This window comes from Lactuca serriola, chromosome 4 (assembly GCF_051521515.1).
Source record: "Lactuca serriola cultivar US96UC23 chromosome 4, Lser_US96UC23_V15, whole genome shotgun sequence".
Lineage (NCBI taxonomy): Eukaryota > Viridiplantae > Streptophyta > Magnoliopsida > Asterales > Asteraceae > Lactuca > Lactuca serriola.
Genome location: NC_136411.1, coordinates 52,963,813 through 52,971,996, shown reverse-complemented (window position 1 = coordinate 52,971,996; position 8,184 = coordinate 52,963,813).

Sequence of the window (8,184 nt, the reverse complement as noted above, 5' to 3'; positions counted from 1 at the left end):
GATGGCCCATCTAGTATTGAGCCTCCTCAACTAGGCTCTACCACTACTCACCAGTCTACGTCTGCCACAGATTCTATGCCCACTGGTCCAACTTCTTTGGACTCGTCAAACTGTAGGCCGCCTATTTCAACGAATGCAACATGTTGCACCTTATACCAAGATGTCATTGAGCCCATCCTTGATTCAGCCGTTACTCCTTCTGTTCTGTCCACATCCCAATCTGTTGGTTCATCTACGAAATAAACTCATCATCCTATGATTACACGAGACAAAGCTAGTATTACCAAACCTAATCCAAAGTATCTTGCTGATTTTCTTCTCTCGAGCACCACCCTCTTCATCTTGCTCTTTTTTTCAATAAGGAGCCTCGTGGTTTTAAAAGTGTTGTTAAAGATCCCAAATGGTTTTCTGCTATGAAAGAAGAAATGCATGCCTTGCAAACTAATCATACATGGGTGTTAGTTCCTAGACCTACTTGTTCAAATGTTGTTGGCTCTAAATCGGTGTTTTGTACGAAATACAACTCTGATGACTATCTTGATCGTTTTAAGGCGTGACTTGTTACACAAGGATATACACAGGTGTCGTGTCTTGATTATTTTTTGACATTTAGTTCAGTTGTAAAAGCTTCTACTGTTCGTATAGTCTTGTCCTTGGCGGTATTAAATCGGTGGCCTCTTCATCAACTAGATGTTAAGAACGCCTTTTTAAATGGTCATCTCACTGAAACTGTATATATGGAACAACCTCCTGGTTTTCTTGATCCTAAGTTTCCTAACCATGTGTATTGTCTACATAAAGCTTTATATGGCCTCAAGCAAGCTCCGCGTGCCTAGTTTCAACGACTAAGTTCTTTTTTGACTACTCTTGGTTTTGTTTGTAGTCGTGCCGACACCTCTCTTTTCGTTTATAAAAGGGTACCTGTATACTTTATCTTTTGGTTTATGTTGATGACTTGATTCTTACAGGTAACCAACCACAGTTTATCACCTCTTGTATCTCACGTTTAAATCGTGAATTTGCTATAAAGGATCTCGGTAAGTTGAGTTATTTTCTTGGTCTTGAGGTGATTTATACTAATGATGGTTTGTTTCTTAGTTAATCCAATTATGCTCATGATATTCTCCCTAGAGCTAGCTTACTGAACTCCAAACCTATTGCCACACCTCTTTCCACATCAGATTATCTAACAAGCTCCGACACTCCGTTTAAAAATCCCACTTCAAATCGTTCTTTGGTTGGTGCGTTGTAATATCTTACTATTACACGTTCGTACTTATCTTATGCAGTCAATCAAGTAAGTCAGTTCTTGCATGCTCCAACTCTAGATCATTTTCAGGCCGTTAAACGAATTTTAAGGTATGTCAAGGGCACTATTTCATATGGATTATTTTTGCGGCATTCTACTCAACCAAACATACTTGGTTATTCTAATGCTGATTGGGCTCGTTGCATTGAAACACGTCGTTCTACGTATGGTCACTCTATTTTTCTTGGTGGTAATCTTATCTCTTGGAGTGCTAAGAAACAACCTACTATCTCTCGCTCTAGTTGTGAGTCTGAGTATCAGGCTATAACTAATGCTGCTGCTGAGATTGTTTGGGTTACTCATCTTCTTTGTGAGCTACATGTTTTACCTCCTGATCGTCCGACACTTCTTTGTGACAATCGAAGTGCTATCTTTCTTAGTCAGAATCCTGTTGCTCACAAACATGCCAAGCATATTGATATTTGATTATCATTTTGTACGAGAACTTGTTGCCTCCGATAAACTACACACTCGTTTTGTTCCGACACGGCTGCAAGTAGCTGATATTTTTACTAAGAGTCTACCTAAACCACTTTTTGATTTCTTTCGGCACAAGCTTTGTGTTGGGCCTCCACCCATGCGCTAGAGGGGGGGGGGGGAGGGGGGGGGGTATTAGTGATAATCATATAACTGGTGATAATGATATAGCTGGAGTTATCTCTTAGTATTTTATATTTCAATTTAGTGGTTTATCTTTTCACATGTATATCTATTTGTAATTGTTATTATATATAATGAATATAGACCCTCTCTACTTTTTGTGTTGAGAGTTATTAAACCTTATAAGTAATAAGAACTTTAAGAAGCTACAAAATTACAACTAAAACAATAGTGATATATCTACTATAATAAATAAAGGTTTTTTTTGGCACATGTCACATTATCATTCAATTTGTAAAATGTTATTTTTTGGTTATTTTGAATTAATTTTTTTTTCTACATGTTATTTCATGGGTATAATTCTATTTTAATAAATTTTATATAATACTTTAATGTAATAATTACAATAAATATAGTAATATATAAATATTAATTTCATTAATAAACTTACCTTTTAATTTCAAAATTCTCAAAATTAAAGTTTATTAATTTCTTTTATTTATTTAAATTTAAAAAATAAAAAATATTTATAATATAATAATTTATTATTTTTCTTATTTTCTTATAAATTCAAAGTTCTTAAATATTTTGACATTTATATTTAATTTTTTTTTTAAATTAACCGATATAATACATATGTCTCATAATTATTTGTATATATAAGACATAGTAGATTATCTAGATATGAATATTTAACCTTTTTCTCTCATATATATATATAGAGAGAGAAAAAAAAGTTGAGCTTTCGTGTTTCTTTTTAAGAAGCTACAATTTACAACTAAAACAATAGTGATATACTGTGTTTTTTCAACCGAACTTCTTCAACGGCGCATATGTGTTTTGATTGAAATATGCAAATATACAAATGCGCAATTTTTTTCTCAAATTTTCCCCTTTTTTGTGTTTTTTCTTTTTACAATTCTTGACTTTTTATAAACGATCAACGATGCATATATGCACCGAACTTTGGTGGTGTCTTATTTGAAAAATATTTTTGAAAAAAAGTTTTTAAGTTCTTTGTATTATTGAGTTCTCGTTTGATTTTAACTAAATCCTACAAAAAATACTTTCAAGAGATGGAATTTGTTTCTATATTTTTATAGTTAGATTAGATATTCTCTTGTATTTTTTTTTCTTCCAGTATGGTGTATTAGATAAGTTATAACTTTTTCCTTTTAAACAATATTTGGGAAGGGATAATTATGCTGTGAATGTACTTGAACGAAGTCCCTATTCATAATCTTAAGCATATGCAAAGGTATAAAGATTGATTTAAAATAGCAACCCTTTATTGTCTGGTGGCTATAAGGCTATAAAGGATTGTACCATTTGCATGTATGGGGTACATTTCAATGGTTAGACAAAAGAAGTAGACCCCATTTTAGCAATGGAAAGGATGGCTCTTTGAGTCTTTTCATAATTCATAGGTAACCATCATAAATCTTAAGGATGTACAACTCTCAAATGCATTAAGATTTGGTAATTAGCTATGAGAAAATGGTCACTATCTTTTTTTTTTTTTTTTTTTTTTTTTTTTTTTTTTTTTTTTTTTTGAGTTTTTGAAGTCTCATTCCATCATGTCAAGGCCATACTTTTAGGTGGTCCATTATTGATGTCTTTTTCAGTCTTGAGGGGGCAATTTGTAGGTAATGCTGTCTTTCCTACTCATTTCTTTATTTAGTCTTATCCATCTTTTCTGTCTGCCTATTTTTCCCCTCAAAAATAAATTTCTATCAATAACACCCCTCCAAGGTTTTAACTTATGATATTTATTATCATGGAGTTCTCTAATGTTGTGTCAATTCAATAGTTATAAAATCGTATAAAATAGAATAATGAAGTTTTTATGACTTTACTTGTCCTATTTAAATTCATTTTTTTAAAAAACTTTCATGTCGCAACTAGTAGTGTTATGTCAAATTTGCATCAAAGTGACTGATATAAGTAACTAAGCAAGTTTTTGTATCTTTATATTTGTTTAATTCTTAATTAAAATGTTTCTCAATTATGCACGTTTATTCTTACAATTATGTTTATTCTTACAATTATGATAGTTGGATTTAGATTATCTACGTATATTTACTTAGTTTGATTTTTTTGGTCGAGTTAACATCGCCTATATGGCAGACATTTAGCATTCCAAACGTAATTATGTGGTTTGTTGTGTGGTGTGACCATACAACTATCTTTCATGTACTTCATAATTATAGAAATGCATTGTTCCATTATTTAATAATATAAAAATGTATATTATTTATTTAAAAACGTTTATAATTAACAAAACTGTGATCTACTGCTTTTAAAATTTATAAGTTTTTTACAAATAGTGATATAAAATATGTATTTTAAATAGGTTTTTTTCCTAAAAGAAACATGTTCTAATATAACATTTAAATGATTCTTGACTTTATATGTTTAATGTTTATTTATAACTACGTGTGAGACTCGTATATTATACGGGTTAATTTAAAAAAAAATTAAACATTAAAATATAAGAAGTAAATATTTTTTAATGTAAAACTTTAAATTAAGAAAGGAAGAAACATATTCATTGCAATTTTATTTCATATATATTATATTTAATACTTTACATATATAAATATATGACTTTAATTTTAAAAATTGAAACAAACCAGAATTTGACAAGTGGATAATATTTATTTTAAAAATACCATAAAATGATAAATGTCAAAACTCATGAGAAATTGACAACAGGCAAAAAAAAAAAAACATTAATTTATTAGAAAGGATTTCAAACTTAACTAGAAATTTGCGTACTTTATTTTTCTCGTACATACTTCCGGTAAGCGAAGAAACCTTTGTGAAGGTCTTTGTTTGCTTGTATTGAATTAATATATAACAAAAAAATGCTAGACCCCACCATATAACATGACATGTCAACTCGCCCTAAAACTCACGTGGAACAACATCCGATATTTTAGGCATGAACCTTGGATCTTCAATGTGGAATTTTACACATTAGTAACTAGGTTCAATTGTTTTAAAACTCTGGTTGACCCGGTCAATCGAATCGGTATGGGAAATGGTGTCCAACTTCATTAACTAGTTGATAGTATTTTCAAATAATAACAATGTATTTTTAGGTTGACCTCATTACACAAATAACATTAAGAAAATAGAGAAAATAAGTTGTTTATTTATTAAGTAATTAATAAATTAATTAGAAATTATTTTGGTGATTAATTTCTTTTAATTAATTAAAGGGTTTGAATATTAATTAATCTAAGAGATTAAATGGAATATTTCAGGAACTCCCGGAGAATAGATATGGTCGATTTTTGTATGTCCTTGTATAAGGACATGACATGTTTCAAATAAGGAAAGGATAATCCTTACAAGTTTGAAACCTTAAAGGATTTATCTGTTGCCTGTAAATATGGAGATATGGATCAAACACTAGATGTTTTTCCCTTGAAATTTTGTTTACATCTCCTTCCCTCTCTCCTTGGACGAAGTTTTAACCCTCTCCTAGGGTTAGTTGAATTTCGATAAAAACACTACTAGGGTTTAAATCGTTGTTTGCTTTTGGAGTCTTGAGTGTGACTACATTGGGGTAGTTTTCTTTTGGGCTCTTCATCCATTATAAGGATGTCATTCACATGATCTAAGGATCAAGAGGTACGTAATCTAGATTTCCTATAATTGTTTTAAAGTATGTTGCTTAAACTAGTAAGACCTAGATCTTAGGATGCATGTATACTTATGTAAATCTATTGATTGTTTCCGCTACCTTTTGATGTGTACCTGATGCTATAAATCCTCAATGGCGGTAAAAAAATAATATGTTTTAGTTTTTGGCACTACTTTGTAAAATCACAAAATTGAAAGAAACCAGGATCATTGCAGGGCGCGTCATGCCCTTTCCTGGACACGACGCGCTCGTCGAGTTTTTCGGGATTTTGGATTTTGTCCTCAAGATTCAAATTCATGGATAATCCTCTTGATTAAAATATTATTTTAAGTTGTTTAAATCTGATTAATTCGAAATATTGTTTAACAGGATATAAATTTGAATATTCGATTAATTAAAATTTGGTTAATTTAAACTAGAATTTAAAATTTGAATATTTATCTTTAATATTATTTAACTAGAGAATTTAAATTTGAATATTTGAAGGATTAATTAAACTTTTAAATATTTTTTAATAAAGCTTTAAACTAAAATGCTTAAAAGAATTTAATTAAGACTGTAAATATTATTTAAATTAGAGAATTAGATTTGAATATTTAAAAGAGAGGAATATAAATGTAAAAGGTTTAAACTTAGTATATGGAATAATTATATATATAATAATAATAATAATAATAATAGTTATTATTATTATTATTATTATTATTATTATTATTATTATTATTATTATTATACAACATGTGTCATCACATGTTAATTAAAAAACATTATTACCGAATCAGGACTAGGCGCACCCACTCTAATACTAGTCAAGGAGGTCTCTATGATTCTTAATGAGGTTGGTTTTTAATATGCTTCATGCTTACATACCTCACCGTCTTTTGTATTTTGAGAGTGAAGTTACGGAAATGGTTCGATTGGATAATGTTTTTCAAGATTAAAACTATTAATTAAGTAATACAACAAACTTCTTGTTTTATATGTATCGAAAACGTGAGTCATGTTAGAATTGGGGTATAGAAATCTTGGAAATTTTGAGAATTGTGGCTTTCACTTTCAGATTAAAGTATTTGGGTGGTACTCCCAATCTTTAATCGGATAAGACTCAGAATTGAGAGAAAACAGAAGAGAGAATGTTTTGATGTTATGAAGAAGAAGTGTACCAACCACAGATTCGGATATGATCATATAACAGAAAAAACTTCCTGTCTTAAAACTGCCACATGACAGTTTTATGTCCTAAAACTGTCCACAAATGGTCATAAACAACCTTAAATCCGGGTTTAGAACATGGATCACAAAACTGGGTACATTTATCAAAAATCCAGGTCAGCTCGATCCTAGCCAGGGGCTCTGCCCTTTGGACCCCACCAGGGGCCGCCGCCCCTTGGACCCCGTTCCCAGGGGCGCTGCCCCCGGACCCCCGTCGGTTTAGGGGCTTCGCTCCTAAATAGCAGTATACTTTCAACGAAGACAAAATTAAACAAATGTGCACTCCACACCATACCGATTTGTTCAATAATTGTCAAAGTGACATTGATAAAAAAATTAACCCCATTACACTTAAATAACATTAGTGATATAAAATCACCAACAAACCTGCCCCATTTAAGTGTAATCTTGATTAACTTAACATTAAAATCATAACAACAACAAACTGATGCGTAAATAAAATATCGTGACGATTGAATTTCACATTAGTATATTACTCATTCCAAATATTCGAATATCAGGGTGTCACTAAGGATTGAACCCTTTCTATTCTAAGTGAATACATGAAGATAATATACACAACAGTTTACATTCTTAAAGTTCTAACTTGACACTATATTTTACTAGCTTGTGTCCCATCCTTCAATAAGCATATCGAAGCCAAGTCCTAACTTCTTGAAGCAGCTAAACTTCATGCTTATATAGGTAGTCCTTTTATTCTTGCACCTGCAAATGCAATTTTTCAAAAGAACTATTAAGAATATAAATTCAACCTCCTTAACTTGCAGTACTGAACACATACCTTGGGACGATAATAATAATGTGTTCCAATCTTCAAATATCAAGCTTTCCACATTGAATTCAACATCTAATATTACATTAGATGGGAATTGGGTATCTCAATATAAAAGATTTTAAGTGGACTTTAAACCCATCCCTACAGCCGCATTGTGCACAAGATCTCTTGCTAACCCTTTGGTTAGATGATCGGCTAAATTCAACTGAGTTCTTACAAACTCCACATATATCACACCAGTCATGATGAGCTCACGAATCATGCTATGTCTAACACCTAAATGTCTAGACTTTCCATTGTACACTTGACTATAAGCCTTAGCTAATGTTGCAGCACTATCACATCTGATAGAAATGGTAGATATCGGTTTGGGCCATAATGGAATTTCATAAATCAAATTCCTTAGCCACTCAGCTTCTTTATCAGCAGTAGACAATGCAACAAACTCATACTCCATGGTTGAGTTAGTAATACAAGTCTGTTTCTTAGATGCCCAAGAAATGGCACATCCTCCAAGAAGAAACACCCAACCACTTGTAGAGGAGTGATCCTCTAGGTTGTTAATCCAGCTGGCATCTGAATAACCTTCCAAAACAAAAGGATATCCACTATAAG